At 41.6% G+C, this 27,451-nt stretch overlaps 1 pseudogene; it reads right to left on the bottom strand.

Annotated features, from left to right (window-relative positions):
- Nucleotides 1–23,180: 23,180 nt before the first annotated feature.
- On the bottom strand, nucleotides 23,181–26,555 carry LOC105472731 (translationally-controlled tumor protein-like; annotated as a pseudogene).
- Between the last annotated feature and the right edge of the window lie 896 nt (nucleotides 26,556–27,451).

Below are 27,451 nucleotides of genomic sequence, written 5' to 3'. Positions count from 1 at the left end.
CAGCACTTTGGGAGGCCGAGGCAGGTGGATCACGAGGTCAGGAGATCGAGACCATCCTGGCCAACATGATGAAACCCGTCTCCACTGAAATACAAAAAAATTAGTTTTTGTGTGTGTCTATGCCAGGAGTCTTGCCACCACTACAGTCCTAGCTACGTGGGAGGCTGAGGCAGGGGAATCGCTTGAACCCAGGAGGCGGAGGCTGCAGTGAGCCGAGATCCCTCCACCGCACTCCAGTTGGTGATAGGGCAAGACTCCGCTAAAAAAAAAAAAAAAAAAAAAAAAAATGTGGGTTGGAGCTACAGTCAACTGAAAGCTTGATTGGAACTGGAAGATCCAGTTGTATGATGCATGACTGTTGTTCATGGGGGCTGTTCCCAGGAAGCCTTAGTTCCTTGCTGCTTGAACCTCTCCAAAGGTTGGTTTGAGTGTCCTCATGAAATGGCAGTTGGCTTCTCCCAAATGCAGTGATGTTTAGGAGCAAGGCAGAAGCCACAGTGTATTTATGCTTTAGCTTCAGAAGTCACCCTCTGTCATTTGCACAATGTCCTATTCATTACAGGTCAGCCCCATTCAGCATGCAAGAGGACCACACAGAGGACCACACACAGAAGTGAGACTCACCGGACCCTATCTTGGGAGCCAGCTACCATGCCCCTTCCTCTGGCTTGGTTACCCAAGCAAGTGGCCTTAGGTACCTCTAGGGACGGATTGGCCAAATCATTGCTGTGCATGTTTGCTATAATACAGTAAAGTCCTCTCTCTCAAAGATCCAGACTTCTCTTCAGTCAATGGGCTCCAGGTTAGAAAATTGGCTCAAGTTTGAAAACTGAGCAAAGGATCATGATTTGTTTATTGGGCAGCTGCCCTCAGTTTCCTGAGCATCTACCCTTGATTTCTTCTAGTTGTATAAATGAAATAATATCCTCACTCATTTGCCATCTGTGTTACCCCTAAGGACATCACGTTTTTTAACTGTCTTCACCATTCCCTATGGGTGAATCCTCCTTGACTGCCATCCATCTTTCACGCTCTTTATCATAACTACACCTGCCTGGCTTCTGGTGGTCGAGTGCTGCCACCTGGCCTTTGTTATTTCAATGTCCTATCATATCAATTTATATCAATAAATCAAATTCTGCAGTGGCATCTCCTACTACAGCCCTGGGAGAGTCACCACTGAGCTTCTCACTGCTTCCAGGACCCTTCTCACTAGTGCATTTCCTATTGCTTAGGACAATGGAAGGCCCTCTGTGCCTCTTTGTGCAATATAATCAATTGGTGAGGTTTCTAGCCTTGTGTATCTATGAGTTCTAGATGCCCGCTCCTCTGAGGTCTTCATCTCTGTCTGCCATGGCAGTTCTGGCATTTCTGCTTCACTTAGCATAGTCCAGTGCTTTTCCCAGGCTCTAAGAGCCATCCCAGTAGCGTGTCTCTTGCAGGGGTCTTGCCAGCATATTAAATTCTAGATCCCAGCTGGATGCTCCCAAATTGATAAGTTCTCCCTTATCCAACTTTATGTTTCACTCCCCTTGATCCAGCACCTGAGAATCCAGTTTCTTCCATTCTTCTGCCAGCACACATTGGGTAAATCCTCCCGCTCCTTCAACATAGGGTTGCATTGCTCCCTTATTCAGTTCACCAGCTGTGCCACGTTGTGACTTAACTCTACTCGTTGGCCTCTTGACCAGGAAGGGAGATAGGATTAGGGTCTCTGCATCATCTCCAAGGAAAAGGAAGGGGCTGCCCTGAACAGGGAGATGAGACTACAACAGTGCTGTAGTTTGGATGTTCGACCTTTCCAAATCTCAGGTTGAAATTTGATCTACAATGTTAACGGGAGGTGTTTGGGCCGTGGGGCAGATCCCTCAGGAATACATTAGTGCCCTTTCTGGGCTGGGAAGAAGGGATTGAGTTCTTGCTCTATTAGTTCCCATGAAAGCTGGTTGTTACAAAGAGCCTGGCACCTCCTCCAGCCCTTTTCCTTCCTCCCTCACCATGCGATCTCTGTACACACTGGTCCCCTTCACCTTCCACCTTGAGTGGAAGCAGCCTGAGGCCTCACCAGAAGCAGATGCTGCTGCCATGCTTTTTATACAGTATTAGTCAATACAAAATAAATATTACTGTACAATAAGTAATAAAATGAATTACAATGCCTAAAATGCACACAGTACAATATACTAAAGATATAAACATAAATAGATCTATTCCCATTCATTGCAATTAAAATTTACAAAAATTATCCCAGCATGAGTCAAATAGATCTTTTTTCTTTATCAATTACCCAGCCTCAGGTATTCCTTTATAACAACACAAATGGAATAAGACAAACAGTGAAGATAAATGAGTGCTCCAGGGTCAACGTAGACATGAAAAGTAAAAGAAGTATGGAAACCAAATGCTCTTTTTAGATCAAAAGCATAATATCCAAAATAAGAACCAATCTCAAAAGAGAATTGACACATTTAAGCTTATACAAACAGAAATCTAGATGCATAATAGAAAATTCAGGGTCCAGACTTGTCCTCAAAAAAATGTAATAAAAGATTTTAATGAGGTCTACCTTAATTAAAAGTAAAAAATCTAGCTTTTTGAACGAAACGTAGAACTACCATTTGATTCAGCAATCCCACTACTGGGTATCTACCCAGAGGAAAAGAAGTCATTATACAAAAAAGATACTTGCACACACATGGTTATAGCAGCACAATTAGCAACTGCAGAAATGTGGAATCAGCCCAAATGCCCATCAGTCAATTAGTGGGTAAAGAAACTGTAGTATACACATGTGTTAAGGAATACTACTCAGCCATAAAAAGGGATGATTTAATGGCATTCACAGCAACCTGGATGGGATTGGAGACTATTATTCTAAGTGAAGTAACTCAGGAATGGAAAACCAAACATCGTGTGTTCTCATACGTAAGTGGGAACTAAGCTATGAGGATGCGAAGGCATAGGAATGATACAGTGGACTTTGGGGACTTGGGAGGAAAGGGTGGGAAGGGGGTGAGGAATACAAGACTACAAATTTGGTTCAGTGTAGAGTGTTCAGGTGATGGGTGCACCAAAATCTCACAAATGACCGCTAAAGAACTTACTCATGTAACCAAATACCACCTGTTCCTCCCAAAACCTGTGGAAATGGAAAAAAAAAAAAAATTTAAAACTAGATTTTTAGTGATACAATACACAGCACAAAAGAAAACAAGTGTAAAATTCAAGCTTTGGGCAGGGCACATTGGCTCACGCCTGTAATCCCAGCACTTTGGGAGGCTGAGGTGGGCCGATCACTTGAGGTCCAGAGTTCGAGACTAGCCTGGCCAATATGGTGAAACCCCGTCTCTACTAAAAATACAAAAATTAGCCAGCCTCCATCAGGAAGCTGAAGCAGGAGAATCGCTTGAACCCAGGAAGCAGAGGTTGCAGTGAGCCAAGATCATGCACTCCAGCCTGGGTGACAGAGTGAGACTTTGTCTCAAAAAAAAAAAAAAAAAAAAAAATTAGCCAGGAGTGATGGCACAAGCCTGTAGTCCCAGGTATTCGGGAGGCTAAGTGGGGAGAATCACTTGAACCTGGGAGGCGGAGTTTGCAGTGAGCCGAGATCGCTCCATTGCACTCCAGCCTGGGTGACACAGCAAGACTGCATCTCAAAAAAAAAATCAAGCTTTGGTGACTTGGTGACTGACCAACGGTGTGCATTCACTTCCAAAAAAAGTGCTGAAGACTGACAAGGAAGAAAAAACCCAGGAACGAAAGTAAAAGCAACATGTAATACTTCCGTGGAAGTTTGATAAAAGGAACCATGTGTGGAAAGGAGATGCCATTTGTGAATTGAAATAGTAGAATATTTCTATTTCTATTTATTTATGCAGTAAGCCTCTGGGCTCTCTGAAATTTTAACTAAGAATTCAAATATCCCAGAAATATTTGTTTACAATTTCTGTAAACTCTAAGAATAATCAGACAGTTCTGATGTGAACATCAGCCTTTGTGTGGGGCCTATGGGAACATCTGGAACTCTTCACAGGTGGCAGGAGAATGACTGAGATTCAGTGTCTCAGATGAGATGAGACATATGACGTCCCGTGGCATCATAAGCTATGAATATAACTCATCATCGACAGGAATCAACTTCCTTCCCAAGGGACTTCTGAACCCTTTAAGAATGACGGGGAACAATACAGACACTTCTAAGTGCCCAGTATTGTCTTTCAGGTCCCAGGAACGCTGTTGACCTAACCCAGCCAGGACCACTGTGTTGCAAGTGCCTAATCCTTGAATAAGTCAAGCTGCCAAAGTCCCAGCTGATATAAAGTACCAGTATATTGGTATCACAGAAACTTCCTTAGTGTAACAACAACAAAAAAAGTCTTGGCCTTGGGCTGGTGCAGTGGCTCACACCTGTAATCCCAGCACTTTGGGAGGCTGAAGCGTGCAGATCACCTGAGGTCAGGAGTTCGAGACCAGCCTGGCCAACATGGCAGAAAACCCATCTCTACTAAAAATGCAAAAATTAGCCGGGCATGGTGGCAGGCACCTGTAATCCCGGCTACTTGGGAGGCTGAGACAGGAGAATCGCTTGAACCCAGGAGGCAGAGGTTGCAATGAGCCGAGGTCACACCACTACACTCCAGCCTGGGCGACAGAGCAAGACTCTGTCTCAAAAATAAATAAATAAACAAATAAATAAATAAATCCTGCCCAAATCTGTTGAGTGAGCTTACATAAACTAATATTATATCTGAAAATTTGAAGTTTATGTTTTGTAACAATAATCTTAAATGGTTATTTATTTCATCCTTTAAAACTTATTTTAAAACCTCTTGGCCGGGCATGTGGCTCATGCCTGTAATCCCAGCACTTTGGGAGGCTGAGGTGGGCGGATCACGAGGTCAGGAATTCGAGACCATCTTGGCTAACACGGTGAAACCCCATCTCTACTAAAAATACAAAAAAATTAGCCGGGTGTGGTGGCGGGCACCTGTAGTCCCAGCTACTCAGGAGGCTGAGGCAGGAGAATGACGTGAACCTGGGAGGCGGAGCTTGCAGTGAGCTGAGATAGCGTCGCTGCACTCCAGCCTGGGCGACAGAGCGAGACTCCATCTCAAAAAAAAAAAAAAAAAAGAAAAAAACTCTTTATGTGGAAATTTTCATATTCTTCCCAGAACCCAGTGAAACAGCTAGCCAAAAATGCCAACATTCCTATGGTGCTGTAGGGGAAAAGAAAGAAGCAAAGTTTGAGCCTATAGTCACATACTCTAACAGGTGAAATTGTTCCTGGAACATGATTCCAACTATTGCAAGAAATTCCTCATAGCGCCAGTGCTCACTTCACTGAACAGAAGGAAGACACGGTAAAAGGGCGGGAAGTTGGAAAGACATAGTGGGAAACCTCTGCTGAACAGAGACCTTACAAGTGTTCATTAGAGGCTGCTGTCAGTAATAGTGATAATGTCACCACAGGCTGTCAAACTGATGCTGCTATAACACTACCAGAGAAAACAACTATAAATCATTTTATTTTCAGTCTAAGAACTTGGAGGCTTTATTCTTTTATTCCACTACCATTTGCTCTAAAGAAGATATATATACACATACACATATATATATTTGCACTGAACATTTTGCAAAGATGTGATATTTTATGTGATATAGAGAGGTATATATTTTAGATATATATTTGTATGTGATATATATATATTTATATGTAAAATATGTATATTTTATATATAATAGAGATGTCTATTTTATGTGATATATATATATATAGAGAGAGAGAGTTTTTTTATTATACTTTAAGTTGTAGCATACATGTACACAACATGCAGGCTTGTTACATATGTATACATGGGCCATGTTGGTGTGCTGCACCCATTAACTCGTCATTTACATTAGGCATATCTCCTAATGCTATCCCTCTCCCCTCCCCCCAGCCCACAACAAGCCCCGATGTGTGATGTTCCCCTTCCTGTGTCCAAGTGTAGAAAGAGAGATGTTTTATAAGTCCTCTTCCTGATACTGTTGAACTAGTTTGACATCACACTGGCCAGACTACATATTAGATAGTTGGCCGGGTGTGGTGTCTCATGCCTGTAGTGTCAGCACTTTGGGAGGCCAAGACAGGAGGATCACTTGAGCCCAGGAGATCAAGATGAGCCTAGGCAACATGGCGAAACTCTGTCTCTACAAAAAATACAAAAACTAGTTGGGCGTGGTGGCACGCGCCTGTGGTCCCAGCTACTCAGGAGGCTGAAGTGGGAGGATCTCTTGAACCCAGGAGGCTCAATGAGGTTGCAGTGAGCCATGAATGCACCACTGCGCTCCAGCTCAGGTTACAGAGCGAGACCCTGTCTCAAAAAATAAAAATAAAATAAAATAAAAACATAAATATTAGATACCATAAAGCCAAACATAGAATGTATAGTTTTAAAGTAGAACTTAATACATGAATTTAGGGAGAGCTTGATTATATAAAGACCATAAATTTTAAACACAGCTATCTTATGGTACAGTACAGTATAGTATAGGATCATGTTTCTTTACTATAAAAATTAGAGACTATAAAAATTAGAGTATGCATTGGTACAACACTCATCATTAATATAACTAAAGTTGTAAAAAATGAGATAGGATGGTCCCTAGCAAGATTAAAACTCATAGAATACTATCATGTTCTAACAGATGAAGCACTGTGTCACTATCACACAAGAAAACCCGAGTTTTCTCTTTATGTATATCTAGGTTCCAGATCTTTGTTCAAGCAAGTTTGCAAGTCATGGGTAATGCGCTATAGTCACGACTCTCAAGGTGCAATTTTCTTGGCTCCTAAGAACTGAGATGAATAGGTTTGCAGTGGAATTCAATTACTAGGGACACATTTCATTTTCAAATCTGAACATTTTGGCAAAGATGTGATATTTTTAGAAAACCTCCTGATATTTCCTTTCAGAAGCACTACTGATTTGATTGAAATACCAACTGTAACAAAGCAAAAACCATAGAAGTAAATACTTAGAATAAAGGAGAATACCCTTATGTTGTATTGTTTTTATTTTTATTGTTTTTGACAAAACTACGTGTTTAGATAACTTCAATGTTTGTAAAAGAAAATACATCTAATTTAAAATATGCAAAAAGGATTTTGTTGGATGTTCAGTTTTGGTTCCTCTAAAATGAGAAAATTATATTGTATGAATATACATCGATGATCTTGGAAATGCACATACTTTTTGACCCAGCAAGTTTGCTTCAAGGAATTTATCCTTAAAAGAGTTCCTAGAGGCTGGTTATGGTGGTTCATGCCTGTAATCCCAGCACTTTGGAAGTCTGAGACAGGAGGATCGCTTCAGGTCAGGAATTTGAGACAAGCCTCAGCAACATAGCGAGACCCCATCTCTACAAAAAATTTTAAAAATTAGCTGGTTGTTGTGGTACATTCGTGTAGTCCCAGCTGCTGGAGGCTGAGGCAGGAAGATTGCTTGAACCCAGGAGTTTGAGGCTGCAGTGAGCTATGCTTGCACAACTGCACTCCAGCCTAAGTGACAGAATGAGACCCTGTCTCTAATAAAATAAAAATAAAAAACACAGTAAGTAAATAAAACCCAGCAGATCCAGCTGTTTTTTAGACCCTGTCTCAAAAAAAAAGAATTCCTAGAAAAGTGTGCAAAGATGTTCGCATAAATATATTTATTGCTATATTTACTTAGGATATTTTACAAAACACTGAAAGGAATCCACTTGTCTAATACTAGGGGAATTAAATAGGTAAAATATGATACCTCAAAAAGCATGCAACTACACAGCCAACTACACAGCAATTCCACAATTACGATGGTGTGGAAGAGTGTTTATGGGCATGGGAAAGTTATAATACTAAGTAGAACAATACTATAACGTTAATAGTACTTATAGAAATAATCTTTGAGTAAAAATAATATATGCATAGTAAGTCCAAGCATTGAAAAAATAGGTAGAATCATATTCTAATATCCCTAGGTGGTAGAATAAGTATAATATTTATTTTGTTTGGCTTGGGCTTTTCTGTTTATACAATCAACAAACGTTTGTTGAATACCTTTTATGTGCTAGGAACTACGCTATATGCTAAGCATGGAAGATGGTTTTAGAACATGGCCTGAAATTTTGGGACACTCTTTCAATTGAGAGATCCGTGTCCCCCACTGTTGAAACTGGGCTGATGACTGCTTGAACGAATAGAGGGTGACAGAAGTGAAGAAATGTGACTTTTGAAACTAGACCATAAAATGTCAAACCACTTACACCTGGCTTTCTTGGGATGCTCACTGTCTGAAGACCCCTTTGGGAATTTCTCTCTCCAAACCCAGTCATCCTGCTGTGACATACCCAAGTCCCATGGGAGGCCACACAATGCTCCCTCAACTGTCACAGTTCAGTCCATTTTTCATCCATCCCAGCCCAGGCACCAGAAGTATCCATAAAGAAGCCAGTTTAGGGGTGGTTCCTAGAGCCCCCACTCTCTTAGCCCCCAGACTGAAGTCTTGCCAGCAAAGGCCAAGACGTCGTGGAGTAGAGAATAACCATCCCCGTGGTGCCCTTTCTAAATCTACACTCACAGAAAGTGTGAGCATAATAAAACAACAGCTAACAGCTGTGCCACTAAGCTTGGGATGCATTGTTACACAGCAAAGATAACCAGAACAGCATGTCACAGTGAATAACACTTCACTCCGGTAGACGGGGCAGACAGCAAAAAGTTACCAACCTATAACCATAACTGTAACTATCGGTACACTGGTCAGATAACTGTACCTGTAACTCACAAGCAAGATAGCTACAAGTGATGCTATGAAGAAAATGAAGATTGTGGGGACTTGTCTGTTGCATTTATCACTAACTGCTGCAGTATGTAATCTATTTTACTGATTTATCTTATCTATTGTTTTCATTAGAGTTCTCCAGGGAAGCAAAACCAATAGGAGATATATATATATATATATAGACCTTATACATATATGTATGTATATACCATAATATATAATACAATATACATATTATGGTGTGTGTGCACGCACATGTATATATACACACATAATGGGTGTATATACACATACAGGAGGTATATAGATCAAAGTGTTTTATATATATATGAATTGATCTATATACCCCCTGTATATATATCTACATACCGCCTGTATATATGTATACCCCCTGTATATATGTAGGGGGTATATATGTATATCTATATACCCCCTGTGTGTGTGTGTATATATATACACACACACATATATATGAATTGATCTATATACCCCCGTGAGTGTATATATATATGAATTGATCTATATACCCCCATGTGTGTATATATATATGAATTGATCTATATACCCCTTGTGTATATAAATCAAAGGGGGTATATAGATCAAAGTGCAAGCAGATTCAGGATATGGTAAAGGAGCCCCCATCTATGAACTAGAGATCCCCTTGTTCATTCATAGATGGTGCCTTCTCGCTGTGTCATCACATGGCAGAACAAAAGGTATACATATACACACACACACATACACACACACACACACACACACACACACACACCCCTCCCTCCTGTTGGGATATATATATATAAAAGGAAGGAGGTCAGTACGGCCAGAGTGCTGGATACAACGTACGGAGCAATCGATGAGGGATGATGGTGAAGAGATAGCAGCAGCCAGGCCTCTGTAGCATTGCAACCTCCTGTTGGTATATGTATATATATAATACCACCTATTGGTTTTGTTTCTCTGGAGAACTCTGATTAAACCAATAAAGATAAATAAGTAAAATAGATATAGTTATACACACACATACATGGAGAGACATATACATGCATGTACATCATAAACATACATAATGTGTGAATGTACATGCATGTGTACACACATTGTATTCATGTATACATACATCCATATGCATGCATATGCACACATGTATGTGTACATGCATTATGTATATGCATGTATATGTGCATGCATGTATATGCATGTATGTATACCTAGAGAGATTTATTTTAACATACAGAGCAATCAATGGGGGATGATGGTGAAGACAGCAGTAGCCAGGTCTTTAGAGAGAGCATTGCAGCCAGGACCTCTAATTGCACAATTAGAGACAGGCACCCTTTCCTCAGAGCAGAGGTCACCCCATGGCAGGACACAAGACCAGAATTGAGTTGGATGTCAGCCCCTTGGCCACCTGGGCCATGCACCCTGGAAAAACACAGGTGGTTCAATTTACCCAGTGACACAAGTCCGACTCATTGGAAAAGGACAGAAGGAGGAAGACCCTAAAAAGGCTCCTGCATGGAGAAGTGATAAAGATTCCTTGGGCAAGGCTCATGGCAGCAGCATGGAGAGGCGGACTAATGGTACTTGACGATGGACTCAATGTGAGAGAGAAAGAAAAGCGGAGGTGGGAGTGCTTTCGCCTGAGCTGCTATAACAAAAATACCATAGACTGGCGGCTTAAACAACAAATATTTACTTCTCACAGTTCTGGACGCTGCAAAGTCCAAGATCAAGGTGCATGCAGACTCAGTATCTGGTAAAGGACTCCCCATCTATGACCCGGAGACCCCCTTGCCTGTTGATAGATGGTGGCTTCTCACTGTATCGTCACTTGGTGGAACAAAAGCTCTCTGTGACCTCTGTATTAGTCCGTTCTCACGCTGCTAATAAAGACATACCCGAGACCGGGTAATTTATAAGGGAAAGAGGTTTAATGGACTCACAGTTCTACATGGCTGTGGAGGCCTCACAATCATGGTGGAAGGCAAAAGAGGAGCAAAGACATGTCTTACATGGTGGCAGGCAAGAGAAGCGCCAAGCAAAAGAGGGAAAAGCCCCTTATAAAGCCATCGGATCTCCTGAGAACTCACTCACTATCACGAGAACAGCAGCATGGGGGTAACTGCCCTCATGATTCAATTACCTCCCACCGGGTCCCTCCCACAACACGTGGGGGTTATGAGAACTACGATTCAAGATGAGATTTGGGTGAGGACACAGTCAGACCATATCAACCTCCTTCATAAGGGCACTAACCACATTCATAACCCAATCATCCTCCAAAGGCCCCACCTCCTAATACCATCACATTAGGGGCTAGGATTTCAACAGGGGAATTTTGAGGAGACAGAAACAGTCCATAGCAGAGAGTAATAGGGAAATCATTGTCAGTAACTCCACGTTGGAGTCTCAGCAGCTGGGCGTGTGACGTGCCATGACTGAGATAGGCCAGTCTGAAGGAGGAAGGTGTATCAGATGGAGGGTGACTTGGGGTCATGGAGGTGGAGAAGGATCAGGAGCTCAGTTAGATACCAGGTGGACAGAGTAAATAGGCTTTGGACATACAAACCTGGAACTTAGAAGAGAAGACTGGCTGAAGATACAAATTCGAGAGTCTGCAGCATATTATTATTATTTTTTAGACGGAGTCTCGCTCTGTTGCCAGGCTGGAATGCAGCGGCGCGATGTCGGCCCACCGCAACCTCCGCTTCCCAGGTTCAAGCAATTTTCCTGCCTCAGCCTCCTGAGTAGCTGGAACTACAGGCGCTGCCACCACACCCACCTAATTTTTGTCTTTTTAGTAGAAACAGGGTTTCACCGTGTTAGCCAGGATGGTCTTGGTCTCCTGACCTTGTGATCTGCCCGCCTCGGCCTCCCAAAGTGCTGGGATTACAGGTGTGAGCCACTGCACGCAGCCTGCAACATATATTAATAGATGGATTTGAAACTCTGGGCCTAGATGGGACTACCTAGGGATGGGGGATAGAACAGAGAAAAGAAGAACACTGGGGATACAGCCTGCAACTCTTCTGCACTGTGCCTCCAATTCCCAAGTTTTCTTCAATAATCATATTGCTATGGTTCAGATGTGTGCTCCAAAACTAGATCCCCAGTGTGGAGGTGTTGGGGAGTGGAACTTTAAGAGGTGTTTAGGTCACAAGGGCTCTACCCTCATGAATGGATTAATGCCATTTTCACAGGAGTAGGTTCCTTATGAAAGGACAGGTTCAGCCCCCTCTATCTGTCTCCATCTCTACCTCTACCTCTAGCCCTCTCTTCGCAATTTCTCCTCTGTCATGGGATAACACAGCACAAAGGCCCTCACCAGATATGGCCCCTGATCTTGGACTTCCCAGCCCCCAGAACTGTGAAAAAATACATTTCTGTTCTTTATAAAGTACCCCGTCTCAGGCTTTTTGTTACAGCAGCACAAAATGGACAAAACCACTTATGTTAAGGCTTGACTTAGGAGAAAAATGAAGAAATATCATCTTCTAAAAGATGAGAGGACATCACACTGACATTCCTTTCCATTGGAAACAGATGGTGCATTTGGAAGGGAAAATGGAAGATGACGGAATGAAGCGAGGATTCTGAATAAGAGCGTGGGCAGAGTTGAGGGAAACAGACAAAGGAGGGGAGGTCCTCTGAGGGTAGCAAAAGCCGGGAACACATCTCGCCCCTGGACTTGGAGAAGCAGAGGAGGGAGGGGTGTCTAAGTCCAGCACATGCTGTGGCCAAAGGCAGAGAACTGCAGCGATTCCACACAGCGCCCAGCAGGGAGGCAGCCAGGCAGGCAGTGCTCCCACATCTCTCCTTGTCCACTCACAGCTCTGGCTGGGGCCTTGCAATGGTGAAACCCAAGGAGAACCCAGGGGCAAGGAGAGAGGTAGGAGAGACTCAAGATTCAACAATAACTCTAAGGATAATCCTCCTCTAATTTCAATCTTAATTATTTCATGCACATTATATTATTGATAGGTCAAGGGTCGATCTTTTTTTTTTTTTTTTTTTTCTGGAGATGGAATCTCACTCTGTCCCCCAGGCTGGAATGCAGTGGCGCAATCTTGGTTCACTGCAACCTCTGCTTCATGGGTTCAAGCAATTCTCCTGCCACAGCCTCCTGAGTAGCTGGGATTACAGGCAGGCATCCAACGCCCAGCTAATTTTTTGTATTTTTAGTAGAGACAGGGTTTCACCATATTGACCAGGCTAGTCTTGAACTCCTGACCTCAGGTGATCCACCCGCCTTGGCCTCCCAAACTACTGGGATTACAGGTGTGAGCCACTGCACCCAGCCCAAAAAAACTATCTTTAGACATCCCCTTTTCAATCCTTTAGATGTTTCCACATGAAATGTGAGACATGGCGTCTGCACTCTTGGGGATTCAGCAAAAATAAGATTACAAACAGCTCCATTATCACTTCTTGTCATGCCTTATATATGGAAATCTAATATTTGACAACAGTGGACGTTTAAATCAGAAGGGAAAAGACCAGCCATTCAGTAAGTGATGACGTGACATGTGGTTATCAACTGGAGGAAAAAAAATAAGTTAACCCCTACTTCGTGCCAATAATACAAATAAATTCCATCAGGATTAAAGCCCCAAAACATTTTTAAAGTATTTGCTAGAAATAGAGGATAACACGTTTATCCTCAGCTTTCTTAAGAGACAAAAAGCAAAAACTATACAAGAAAAACAATAAATTTGTTCATCTGTAGGAACCGTGAGAACATGCCTAGAAGGTCTCTAACTACAGGGAGCCATGATTGTCCAAGGGCTTGGCTGCTGATTACTAAGCACAGTGGGGATATACTAAGATAGACCATATTTGGTTTCATGGCTGTGAGACCCAAGCAGTCACTCAGGGTCCTGAACTCAGAAGGACCCTATGCTCACTTGAGCACTCTGCTGTTTTGTCTTGAAATTCTCTGTCTCCTTTTTTTTTTTTTTTTTTTTTTTTTTTTTTTTTTTTTTTTGAGACAAGGTTTTACTCCATCATCCAGGCTGGAGTGCAGTGACCTGATCATGGCTCACTGTAGCCTTGACTTCCTAGGCTCAGGTGGTCCTCCCACCTCAGCCTCCTGAGTAACTGGGACTACAGGTGCATGCCACCATGTCTGGCTAATTTTTTGTATTTTTTAAAGAGATAGGGTTTCACCATGTTGCCCAGGCTGGTGTCAAATTCCTAGGATCAAGCAATCCACCCACCTTGGCCCTGCAAAGTGCTGGGATTACAGACAGGAGCCACTGCGCCCAGCCCAAAATTCTTAATACATTTTTAACACAGAGTCCTACATATTAATGTTAAACTGGACCATCAGCTTATGCAGCTAATCCTGCCTGGAGACAGGACCCTTCTGATGGTCAACGTTGGCTCAAGGACCACATGGCATTCTTGTGGAAACTTCTTTAAACTTCGTATCAGTAGAGGAAACTTCCACTCACTCTTCCCTCCCTTCGTCACTCAAGGTTTGAGGGTGAGGCCAGGCACAGTGGCTCACACCTGTAATCCCAGCACTTTGGGAGGCCGAGGCAAGTGGATCACAAGGTCAGGAGTTCAAGACCAGCCTGGCCAACATAGTGAAAGTCCGTCTTTACTAAAAAAAAAAAAACCAATACAACAATTAGCCAGGCATGGTGGCGTGCACCTATAGTACCAGCTACTTGGGAGCCTGAAGCAGGAGAATTGCTTGAACCTGGGAGGTGGAGGTTGCAGTGAGCTGAGATCACACCACTGCACTCCAGCCTGGGCAACAGAGCGAGACTCTGTCTCAAAAAAAAAAAAAAAAAAAAAAAAAAGGTCTGAAGGGTATCCCCTTCCCATTTTCTCACAGGCATTTTTCCTAAAAAATTCTCACACACCTAATCCAATTTGAATGACCATTTCTTGGAGGACCTAGAAGCTTAAGCAGTAACTAGAGGCCAGACAATGCAGGTGGAAAGACAAGAATTTCTGACTTCCTCACTTACTGCCTGGCAGGCCAAGAGCGTGAGGTCTGGGTTGGTAGGTGGGGCAAGGATAACCCCTGTTACAAGGTATGGCTCTAATGTGACAGATTTCACCAGCGGTGGCCTGGCCAAATGTCCAGTGGCAGAGAAGCCTGTGGCAGGTACAATGATGTGGGCTTTGAAAAATCTGGGGAAACAAAGCATATAAAGACAACAGTGTTGGTTGAGTAATGCTAAGTCACGCTGACACCCTACAGAAAGATGATGAGAGACTGAGGGTTGATTACCAGCAGTAAATGGCCAAGGATGAGAGCCAGAGGACCTGGGTGGCAGCCCACAAAGAGGCCCTATCAGCTGCAAAGGAAGAACTGACACAGGCCAGCAGCTGGCTAAAGATGCAGTTCTGTTGCAGATAGCTCTGGAGATGTTTAAAAGCTCAGCGAAGGCAAGCATGGCAGGCAGTGGGCAAGGCCCTGATGAGGGAAACCTGGATAGATGCAACCCTCTCTGTAGAATAGAGCCAAACAAAAGCAAGGCAAAAGACAGAAAGTCCTGGTAATATTGCATGAACTCCTGGATCCAGTCATATCTAAAGGCAAAATCCATCTCTGGACTTTTCAACTTTGAGGATTTCCTTTTGCAAAGGCAACTTTGAGTTTTTTTGTTTGTTTTTTGTTTTTGTTTTTGTTTTTGTTTTTTTGTCGCCCAGGCTGGAGTGCAGTGGCGCAATCTCAGCTCACTGAAACCTCTGCCTCCTGGGTTCAAGCGATTCTCCTGCCTCAGCACCCCGAGTAGCTGAGATTATAGGCACGTGCCACCACACCTAGCTAATTTTTTATTTTTAGTAGAGATGGGGTTTTACCATGTTGGCCAGGCTGGTATTGAACTCCTGACCTCAGGTGATCCACCGGCCTTGGCCTCCCAAAGTGCTGGGATTACAGGTGTGAGCCACTGCGCCCAGCCTGAGATTTTTGTCACTTACACTGCAGAGTCCAACCACAGCTTTCTCTTGTATATCTTTTTACACAGAGAAGCATCTTCCCCTTATGAAATCCAGCCACAACAAAAATTCCACATGCTTTCTTTCATGTTTTTGCAGAAAGGGGGGAAATTGTGGACTCACACAGAGCATGATTCCATAAGCTGGTCTTGTTTCAATCAAGAAAATCCTCATGGCAGCCTGGAATCCATTTCATTCCTTCATACTCTGCGCCCTGCTTTGAGGCTTCCTGTTGGCGGACCATTTGTTTTACATAAGATGGCTCCAGATTCGTTTTTAAGCCCCGTCTTCTACAATCTGGCTCTGGAACTAAGCTCTTCAACTCCTGGGGGGTTTACAGCCTTGCTTTCTGCTGATGCGAATTTCTTCTTAATCCTTAGAAGTTCCAGACCTTTTTCCTTCTAATGTTTTATAACGCATTTTGAAAAGGCGAAAGAGAGTGGGGTTGGGGACTGGATGTTGTGGTTTCCTTACCCAATCGGTAGGGAGTGTTGAAGGCCAGTTGTGACTTAGTTATGACAGTAAAAAATCTTGAGATTAATTTCAGCTCACTGCAGCTCTTCCCATAACACACAAAGCACAACATCTCAGGGACCTCTACTCAGAAAAGGTTTACAGGGTTGGGAGCTGAGAATGCACTGATACATGGTTGTTGATTGTATATAGCTGCTTAATCAGCACGTGTTTACTGAGCACTAGAGCACTTCACATTATTGTTACCAAATATTTGCTGTCACTCCCTACGGAAAGGTTATATTTCCCTGTGCCAATGACATCCAGTGAAGCCATTTAACTTGTTTAGCCTAGGAGATGTCAATAACAGAGACCTGTCTCACTCCCAGACAGAAGCTGTAAGAACAAACTTTAACTTCACCGTGTTTTTAATTCACCCCCACTATGGACAAGTGATGCTCCAGAAAGAGGCTGCTCCGTTAGCTGGAGTCCAAAAGTCAGGTCAGACTCAAACTGGAGACAGAGACAGTGCACAGTGAACGTATAACATGAGCAAGAAATAAACCTTTCCTCTTGTAAGTCACTGAGATTTAGGGGACATTTGTTACAGCAGCTTAATAGAGACGATCCTGAACCACACGCACACTCACTATGTGCTCCTCATTGTACAGATGCATAAACCTTTTTATTTTTAGTAGAGATGGGGTTTCACCATGTTGGCCAGGCTGGTATTGAACTCCTGACCTCAGATGATCCACCGGCCTTGGCCTCCCAAAGTGCTGGGATTACAGGTGTGAGCCACTGCGCCCAGCCTGAGATTTTTGTCACTTACACTGCAGAGTCCAACCACAGCTTTCTCTTGTATATCTTTTTACACAGAGAAGCATCTTCCCCTTATGAAATCCAGCCACAACAAAAATTCCACATGCTTTCTTTCATGTTTTTGCAGAAAGGGGGGAAATTGTGGAACTATTAGGCCACAGCCCCAATATAGCTTTGCTTAATAATAACTTCTATTAAATAAGGGCATTCCCTATGCCACAGAAGGCTTCAAATTTTCTTTAGGCAGCAGAACCTCCTCCCCCACATACACAGATTGTCAACTACAAAGCAGACACCAGCAGAGCTGCTCTGGTTGAAGGAGTAAGGGCCAGAAATTTGGCAGTTCTGTCTCCCCAAAGACCAGGCCCAACCCAGTGTCAGATATCTGGCCAACACTCAGTGAATATTTGTTGAATAAGTAAACAGATATACTATTTCCTGCAGAATTCATTAAGGACTCTCTGGAAACCTAGTGTTCCATGGAAGAAAATTTAAAATTCCCTTTAGCAACGGACCCTATAGGTTGTTTCAGATGCAGTTGTCAAATTTATATGTATAGAAGAAGAGAACAAGAGCAGAGACAGTAAGGATTCAGATCTTATTTCAACCAGTGGTTCCATCTTTCCAGTCACGGTTCTATAAGAGACGTTAATGATTGTTATTAAATAGTTTTGTTAAGTGTTTCCTATGGCATCTTTTTCCATGGTTCAGCCAACTGCAGACATGCTAATAAATAGAGAAGAGGGACAAAGACAAAAGGTCTAATAATGCACACATTGAGTAATTAGTCCTAAAGCAATCATTCAACCTTCTGTGTGGACAGTGTATGTTAGAGAAAATGCTGGGAAGAAAACCTGATAAACTCTAGAGAACTGGCTCAAAATTATACTTCCTATTTTTTGTTTTTTGAGACAGAGTCTTGCTCTGTTGCCAAGGCTAGAGGGCAACGGCATGATCACGGCTCACTGCAGCCTCCATCTCCTGGGCTCAAGTGATCCTCCCACTTCAGGCTCCTGAGCAGTTGGGAGGACAGCCACATGACACTGCACCTACCTAGTTTTTAAATATTTTGTGGATATGGAGTGTTACTCTGTTGCCCAGGCTGGTCTCAAATTCCTTTGCTCAAGCAATCCTCCCACCTTGGCCTCCCAAAGTTGTGGGATTACAGGCATGAGCCACTGCACCTGGCCTCAAAATTATACCTTCAATATAAAATGAATTCCTCTTCTTACTAAATCTCTGTTTCTCCTTCTCTCTCTTCCCGTAAATGTAGCCTGCTATACATAATGAACCCAATGTTCATATTATTCTAGTAACAGTGATCTGTTAGCAAAGGATTCTGTGAAAAGAATAATGGAAGTGGGAGCTCTGCTGGGAAGATGGCAGACTAAGATAATAGATAACAGCAAAAAGCTCCCTCAATAGACTCCTTGCTATGCTGCCTAAAACGCTAGGATTTTAAAAACCCTTTTAAAATTTAGTTTAGCTCACAAGGAGGAAGTAAAGAAGAAACTCTAGTGGCCACATGGAGGAGAGAACTGAAAAGTGGTATGTAAGCTGCCACTGTAGATGTGCTGGGGCCTGGTTGTTGTTCTAAATAACCAAGGTATACTCGGGTTTCAGTGTTCATGCGGGAATAGTTGCTGAGGCATTGGGCAAGATGAAGAGGGGGAACTAAAACCCCTGTGTGGATCTGAATTGTCAAAGAGCTGCAACCTCAGAAAATGGGTGGTATCTCGGCTCAGGCTACCATAACAAATTACCATCAACTGAGTGGTTTATAAGCAACAGAAATGTATTTCTCACAGTTCTGGAGGCTGGAGGTCTGAGATCAGGGACCCAGTATGGTCGGATTCTGGTGAGGGTGCTCTTCTGGGTCGCAGACAGCTACCTTCTCGTCGGAGCCTCACGTGGCAGAAGAGGGTAAGCTACCTCTCTGGGATCCCTTTTATAAGGGTCCTAGTCCCGCTCATGAGGGTTCCACCCATTAACTCCTAAAGGCCCCACTTCCCAGTCCATCACAATGGTGATTATATTTCAACACATGAATTTTAGGGAGATAAAAATCTTCATTCCCTAACTGGTGGGCCAGAAAAAATTCATCTATCAGCTCAGTGAGCATTTAAGAAAGGAAGCTCATGCCATCACCTTTTAAAAGGAGATAACTATTTACTTTAACATTTCTTTTGTTGTTACAAATTTAGCATGTCTTTTTCACTCCTAGGCTTGTCTTTACTCACGCTCTTGTGATAAAGTACTTTAGGTTTTGAGTAGTCTGCTCCTAACCCTATTTTTCCCATAAACTCTTCTTGTTTTTAGTGTGTGATTTCCTGAATGCAAGACCCGTTTTTTAAATATACCAATTGTGTGCAAAATGTTGTGCTTGGTGTCCTTGGAGAAAAATAGATGACTGGCACAGGCCATGCTACTGAAGCCCATGCAACCTAAGAGGGAAATAAAAGCAACAAAATAATTATGATATGACCAAAAATGTGGCAAGGTCCATGTATGAAAGACAAAAAGTTCAAAGGAAATTCAGGTAATTTGGGCTTTTTAGCCAATACTTAAAAAGAAAATCTAAGTACCTACTAGTTATTTGGGAAGAAAAGTTAACATTGCTATTACAAAGTTGCCGACTGTTTTTAGCATTTCTTAATTTTATTGGCAACACCTTGGATTTCATGTGGACTTCCTTTTTCATGTCCAGTTTTATTTAATATTTTAGTCAGTAATTGTTCTCTATTAGTTCATTACTCATCTTTGGAGTATATAAATGGTCTTGGAAAAAAATCAAAGTGACCCTCCAGTGAACTTCTACTTATGCAGAATGTTTATATGAATAACACATGGTAGATACAAATCTTCATCAAACATCTCTACTGTTGAAAGGGATAAGATCATAACCATTCATATTTTAAGAAAGATAAAGTCTATACCTAACATCTGTACTCTGTGAGATGAATCCAAAGAACCACAGATTAATCAATAGCACCCAAAATGTAACAATGGTCAAGATGGTCAACATTGACAGAGACTCATCAGATTGACTCTTCTAGTGACGTTGAAATGATGCCTACTAGTTGGATCAGTTTTCAGATTCATGTCACACCTCATATGTTCATGTAAAAATGGCCAGTTTAGTAGTTGTTAATTATGCTAAAGTTTATTTTACCCCAGTGTTTACTAATTGTTTTCTTATTTTATGTAAAAGCGAGTCTAAAAAAAAAAGGTCTTTCCAAGAACACACAACATAAATGTATACTTCTATTTGAAACTCTTAGAGACTTTCTCTTATTAGAAACTGCAGAGAGACATCACCAGGAATGGCAGAGTAAGGATCTCCAAAAAGCTGCTTCTCCACAAAAACAACAAGAACACACAAAAAAAAGAAAGAAAGAAGGAAGGATGGATGGAAGGAAGGAAGGAAGGAAGGAAGGAAGGAAGGAAGGAAGGAAGGAAGGAAGGAAGGAAGGAAGGGAGGGAAGGAGGGAGGAAGGAAGGAAGAAGAGAAGGCAGGAAGGAACAAAGGAGGGAGGGAGGGAAGGAGAGAGGGAAGGAAGGAAGGAAGAGAAAGAAGAAAAAAGGAAAGAAGGGAAGAGGAAGGAAGGAAGGAAGGAAGGAAGGAAGGAAGGAAGGAAGAAAGAAAGAAAGAAAGAAAGAAAGAAAGAAAGAAAGAAAGAAAGAAAGAAAGAAAGAAAGCCTAGCAACAATAGTCAGTATCAACTTTTTCAGAACTCTAGAAATTAGGCAAAGGTTTGCAACAATCCATAAAGAAAGCATAACAATTATAAACATATATGCACCTGACAACGGAGCCTCAAAATACATGAAGCAAAATCAGACAAAAGGAACAGATATGAAAGGAGAAATAGATAATAATATTTATCTATTTCAAAAACAATAATATTTGGAGACTTCAAAATAGGTAGAACAACTATACATAATCCATGAGGAAATAGAAGACTTGAACAACATTATAACACAACTAGATCTAACAGACATCTATAGAACAATGCACCCAATGAGAGAACAACACATATTCTTCTAAAGCACACATGGAAATTTATTCAGGAAAGACTATACGTTAAGCTGTAAAATAAGACCTTGATATGCTTAAAAGGGCTGAAATAAGAAATGCCTATTTTCTGACCACAATGCAATGAGATTAAAAATCAGTTACAGAAGGCAATTTGGGAAATTTACATAAATATGAAAATTAATACAACTAAAGAACCAATGAATCAAAGAAGAAATCACACAAGAAGATACTTTTAGATAAATGAAAATATCTACCAAGAGATTAATAAATTTATTGGTTTATTATAAACTTATAAATGAATTCTCTTTTTTTTTTTTTAAAGTAACTGCAGCTCATAATTTTTTTTTTTTTTTTAAGACAGTCTTGCTCTGTCGCCCAGGCTGGAGTGCAGTGGCATGATCTCGGCTCACTGCAACCTCCGTCTCCTGGCTTCAATCAACTTCCCTGCCTCAGCCTCCCGAGTAGCTGGGATTACAGGCATGCAACACCATGTCCAGTTAATTTTTGTATTTTTAGTAGAGACAGGGTTTCACCATGTTAGCCAGTCTGGTCTTGAACTCCTGACATCAGGTGATCCATCCACCTTGGCCTCCCAAAGTGCTGGGATTACAGATGTGAGCCACCACATCCAGCCTTTAAAATTTTTTTATAAATTTTTATTGTTTTAGCTCCTAACCTGATTTCTGAATACAAAGCTTTAAAATATTATTTTTGGGTTTTTTTTCTTCTAGACAGATTTCAACTCACATTGACACTGATTTTCAAAGAGCAATAACCAAGCCTGCTGTTCTATGATAGTACTAAACTGGAAAAGGATTTATTAATTTTTAGGGTTACCATATGAAGCTGAGGCATTAGGAGAGGGAAAGAACCAACCTACTGTGCCCAGCAGAGAGGGCAGAAGGTGAAAAACATCCCCAATTCACTCTTCTACCTTCTCATCTTCAGCCAGTGCCTTCCGTCGGCCAAACCCAAATGGAAGCAGAGGTTAAGGAAGCCTTCCGATGTAATCCATAAACATGAACCTTGCAGGACACCGAGTAAGGTGGATAGCTGGAGAGCGGAGAAAGAGACACAAATGAAGAATGCCCAACACCCATTCTTATGTCACTTTGCATGAGATTTAAAGTCAGAGTAGAAGCCAAGTTGCCTAATTGGGAACCAGTTCGCAATTTTTGGGTAGGGAAGGACAGAGCACCTTGATCTGTCATTACATTAAAACAATAAGAAGTACATCAAGGTACTTTTGGAAGAACAAGGGGTCCTGCTTGCCAGACAGTGATGTCCATCATGGACATCTTTTAGAGCCCTCTTTTCTTTTGAGACAGTCTCACTCTGTCATCCAGGCTGTAGCACAGTGGCATGGTCTCAGCTCACCACAACCTTCACTTCCTGGGTTCAAGTGATTCTTGTGCCTCAGCCTCCCAAGTAGCAGGGATTATAGGCATGCACCACCACACCTGGTTAATTTTTTTATTTTTAGTAGAGATAGGGTTTTGCATGTTGGCCAGGCTACTCTCAAACTCCTGGCCTCAAGTGATCTGCCCGCCTCTGCCTCCCAAAGTGCTAGGATTACAGGCATGAGAAGAGCTTTATTTTTAAAGATTTTAGTACTGTTGTAATCCCAAACAACTGGCTACACCACAAAAGTGAAAATGAAATGGATTGTAAAACCATTTGCACCTCATCATTGGGTCTTCTCTATCTATGACTGGTTAAATATGGCGGGCAGATCACGAGGTCAAGAGATCAAGACCATCCTGGCCAACATGGTGAAACCCTGTCTCTACTAAAAATACAAAAATTAGATGGGCATGGAAGCATGTGCCTGTAGTCCCAGCTACTCGGGAGGCTGAGGCAGGAGAATCACTTGAACCCAGGAGGCAGAGGTTGCAATGAGCCCAGATTGTGCCACTACACTCCAGCCTGGCAACAGAGCAAGACTCTGTCAAAAATAAATAAATAAATAAAATAAAATAAAAAATCCAGTGAAAGGTAAATAAATAAATAAACAAACCTCTAAAAAATTATAAAGAAATTTTGCTTCTCTCCTTCGCAGAGCTCCATGTGAGTATATATGTAGGTGGGAAAGAGGTAGCTGACAGCTCCAGTCTAGGTCACAGAGTTGTATTTTTTTAAACTTTAAATGTATTTTATTTTTAGACAACCTATATATGGTATGCTTTTCTTTTTTTTTTTTTTCCCCTCAGAAACAATGCTTCCACTCCAAATAAATCATGGTCAAAATAAAGTGCTCAAGGTGACATCAGTTCCATTTGTCTTCAAAGGTGTTGTGTGGATGACAAGTGGTAGCCAGTTACAATGACAGGTGATAGATCCAAAGCAATTGCCAAATCTGTTAACATTTTTCCATTTCTAAATGATCCTTAAAGAAAATCATATCTGGGGTCACATCATCTTCATGGTAGTCCAGTAGAGCCAGCATGCCATCTGGATTCATGTCCTCACAAATAATGAACTGGTACTTTTTGAAATTAGCAAGGATGTGCTTGATTTGTTCTGCAGTCTGTCATAAAAAATTTACTTTTTATGGTCTCTGTTCTTCAAGTTTGCCTTTGACTCATCTCATGTAATCTTTGATGTACTTCCTGTAGGCTTCTTTTGTGGAGCTGGTTTCTGGCAAGTGATGGTTCATGATGATAACAACAGCATCAATTACTGTGCTTTCTATATCTTTACCGTAGGGGTCTTCAGTGGAGGCATTCTCACTAATGGGCAAGTCTTCAATGTTACCCTCTGTCCTACTGACCATCTTCCCCTCCACCTCCAGACACAGCCTGTCCCTGATCTCCAGGATCTTTGTAAAAGTCAGAGGATACCTCTTTGTGGCCGATGAGATCACGGTAGGTTATCATGAAGTCAGCTGGAGGGAGTTGATGGTGGTCTAGCTTAGCAGGAGCCTGGAGCTCGGAGCAAGCTCTGTGCAGCTAGAGCAGAGCTCAGGTGGAAGTGGAGAGCAGGTGGCAAAACCAGAGTTGTATCTCTTAATGCCAGTGCCAGGGATATTGACTTCCAGGTCCTCTCTGTTGAACTGAAGGCATGGGAGATGGAGGAGAGGGTCACGGTTCCCTTCTGCAAGTGCTACCAGCAACTATCAAAACAACTCTGAGCACAGCATTGGCTGATGGACCACTTCCCCCAGCCAGTACCACCCTAGCGCATGTGAGCACTGGCATGGCCTGGAAGGCATTGAAATCTTTCCCTCTGGTGACTCAGTATCATCAAGGGAGTGCAAGTAAGGTCCTGATAGTTAAATTATCTCTGATGGTAATTTCTAGAAATTACAAGTCTGACACAGGGTGCAAGCAAGCTGGATTAGCTGTCATTAGGTCACCTTCCTTCATGCTTTAACACAGACTCGAGGATTCTTAGCATACTAAGGAATCTTAGAGATAACAAACAAAACAGCTAACATCGAGGGGTGCTTATATTCCAGGCACTATTCTAAGGGCTTTGCATAAAATGATCACCAAACATCCTCATTTTGCTAATAAGAACCTGCAGCACAGAGTGGCTAAACTAAGTTATCCAAGATCACTCAGCTGGTAGGTGGTTGATCCAAGATCAAAATTAGAGTCCTTGCTTTCTCCACTGTGCCATACTGCCTAGAAATAATCTAGGCAACATTCAACTCAAATGTCAAATGAGGCAACTACGACTGCAGAGAACAGAATTGTCCAATGTCACACAACTAGTTACTGAGAAAGCTAAAATTAGACCATCTTCTGATTCCCAGACCATGGCGTTTTCCATAATACAATGGAGAAAGGAGAAAATTCCACTATTTGACAGCTGCCTATTCTATCCACTATGAAATGGAAGCAAAAATGATGAATGAGCAAGAAACAGAAGAGAACATCTAACTGAGCTCTGTATTTTATCTAAGTCTAGGACTTGATATAATTCCCCTTTTCTTTCTTTGGGGTTGCTTGAGCAAAGCTGACATAAATAGCTCTTTATGTTCTTCTAATACTGGAGGGCACCACACAGAGCAATAAGAGTATGCACCATCAGAAACAGTATGCAAATTGAATGTGAAGAAAACTCATTCGATTCTCCATCTGTCTCCCTGTTTAATTACTTAGCCATAAATTAGCACTTTTTACTAGCTACATTCAGCAAATGTGATCAATTCACTGACTTTAATGTCAAATAAGGAATATTTTTGACTTTCAAGTATTTAGCCTTTTAATTTACATTCACATTTTGAAATACAAATTAACTTTTGAAATCTACCCAAATACAATGTTGGAGGATTTTTTTTTTTCTGTCTTCTCATTAATGACATTTCTTTGATTGAATCATTGGTGAGATGCTTTTTTGAAACTTGGTTTTTTCCCCTAAAGGGCAAGAAAAGAAAGCGCTTTCAACATTTAAAGGAAATAATTAGGAAACATATCATGAACAGTGTGAACTCGGGGCCTTAAAGACACAGTGCCTGTAAGCCTCCTCACATTTGTTTACAGCCTAAGGCCACATCCTGCCATCTCTACAACTAACTTCAGTATGCACCAAGCCACCATCCAGGACCAAATGGAAAATAGATAGGACGAGACAATTTTTGGTTATTCTATATTCTTAGAATATCTGGGATGAGAACAGGCCCTCAGAGGTAGAAAGTGCTTAAGAAAATAGATAATAAAATAACCACATAAGTGTATATGCCTAAGTAGTACACTGATATCTTGCTGCTCCTTATTCCTTGCCAACAAAATTCCAATTGTATTTAGGAAGGTGATGTGCTCGGCTTCAGGCAATGGATCAGGATTGGTTAAAGCCAATCATGACAATCCTGTTCCCTAAGGTTCCAGTTCCTTTTCACCTACAGAGAGCCATGGGATACAATTCTAATTAACAAAAGATAATGGGAAATCTTCTAGGGCTTCCTGGAAAGCTTCTATCTTCTCGACATAAGCTCTGGGGTGCTTCTCCCACCATTTCCTGTTGTGAAGGTAGATGTGATATTTGGAGTGGTGAAGCCATCTTGAGATTGTGAGGGAAAGACAAAAAGTACTGCAAGGATGCCAGCACTGAGATCTTTGAGTGCCTGAACTAATGCCAAGAGCCACCTACCTTTGGACTTCCATTGTGTGAAAAAAATAAATCTTCTGTTACATGCAACTGAATGCATTCCTAGCCTATATATATATATGTATGTATATATATGAGCTGCAAAATATATTTAACTACAAAAGTGATAAAGTACATTCACAAAAGGGGAAAACTTACTGGAAATCTAAGAGCTAGTTCAATGTCTGCTTTCCAATTGAGCTTGTAAACACCCAGCTGGTCCAATTTCAGTTCCTCAATTGGATGCTGATTCATCAACCCACTAAGACAGTGGGATCTAAAGTGTGGTCTCCAGGCTGGAACAAATGCAAGAGAGATGTGTTGGTATTTTGAATGATGTGTTCAGCCAGCTCTAGGAGAAGATAGGCAATGAACATTCTGACTGGTTTGCCTGCTCCAACCTTACCATGTACAGAGTGCTGAGAAGTTATTAAGCCTCCTGGCTAAGGAGATTCAAGGTTAGCACCTCTGGAACCAGGTAAGGAGCCTTCCCAATAATTCTAATAGGCCAGGGAAAAAAAAAAAAAAAAAAACAGAGCTGTACCCAAAGTGATCTACAGATTCCAAGCACTCCCTGTCAAAATTGCAACAAACTGTTTTGCAAAAATAGAAAAACTGATCTTCACATTTATATAGAATTGCAAGGGGGCTCTGAATAGCTAAAATACTCTTTAAAAAAAGAACAAAATCAGAGGGCTCAAGTCCCAATTTCAAAACTTATGAAACAAAAGTAATCAAAGCAATGTGGTACTGGCATAAGGATAGACATATAGACCAATGGAATAGAATTAAGAGTCCAAAAATAAATCCATGCATATATGGCCAATTGATTTTTGACAAGGATGCCAAGACCATTCAATAGGAAAATAACAGTCTCTTCAACAGATGGTGCTGGAACAACTGAATTTTCACATGTAAAAGAATGAATTGAAGTTGGACCCTTATCTTACACCATATAAAAAGGCTAACTCAAAATAGATCAATGACCTAAATATAACAGCTAAAACAATAAAACTCCTCAAAGGAAATATAGAGGTAAATTTCTGAGCCCTTGAATTTGGCAATGGCATCTTAGACATGGCACCAAAAACCCAAGCCACAAAAGAAAACATAAATAAACTAGACTTGATCAAAATCTGAAACTTTTGTTCATCAAAGAACATTATCAAGAAAGTGAAAAGACAGCCTACAGATTGGGAGAAAATATTTGCAAATTACTTATCTCACAAGGGTTTAGTATCCTATGTAAAGAACCCCTATAAGTCAACAACAAAAAGACAAA

Source organism: Macaca nemestrina, chromosome 4 (genome assembly GCF_043159975.1).
Source record: "Macaca nemestrina isolate mMacNem1 chromosome 4, mMacNem.hap1, whole genome shotgun sequence".
In the NCBI taxonomy this organism is placed as follows: domain Eukaryota; kingdom Metazoa; phylum Chordata; class Mammalia; order Primates; family Cercopithecidae; genus Macaca; species Macaca nemestrina.
Note: the sequence above shows the minus strand (reverse complement) of the source record. Positions and strands in the feature narration are given on the sequence as shown.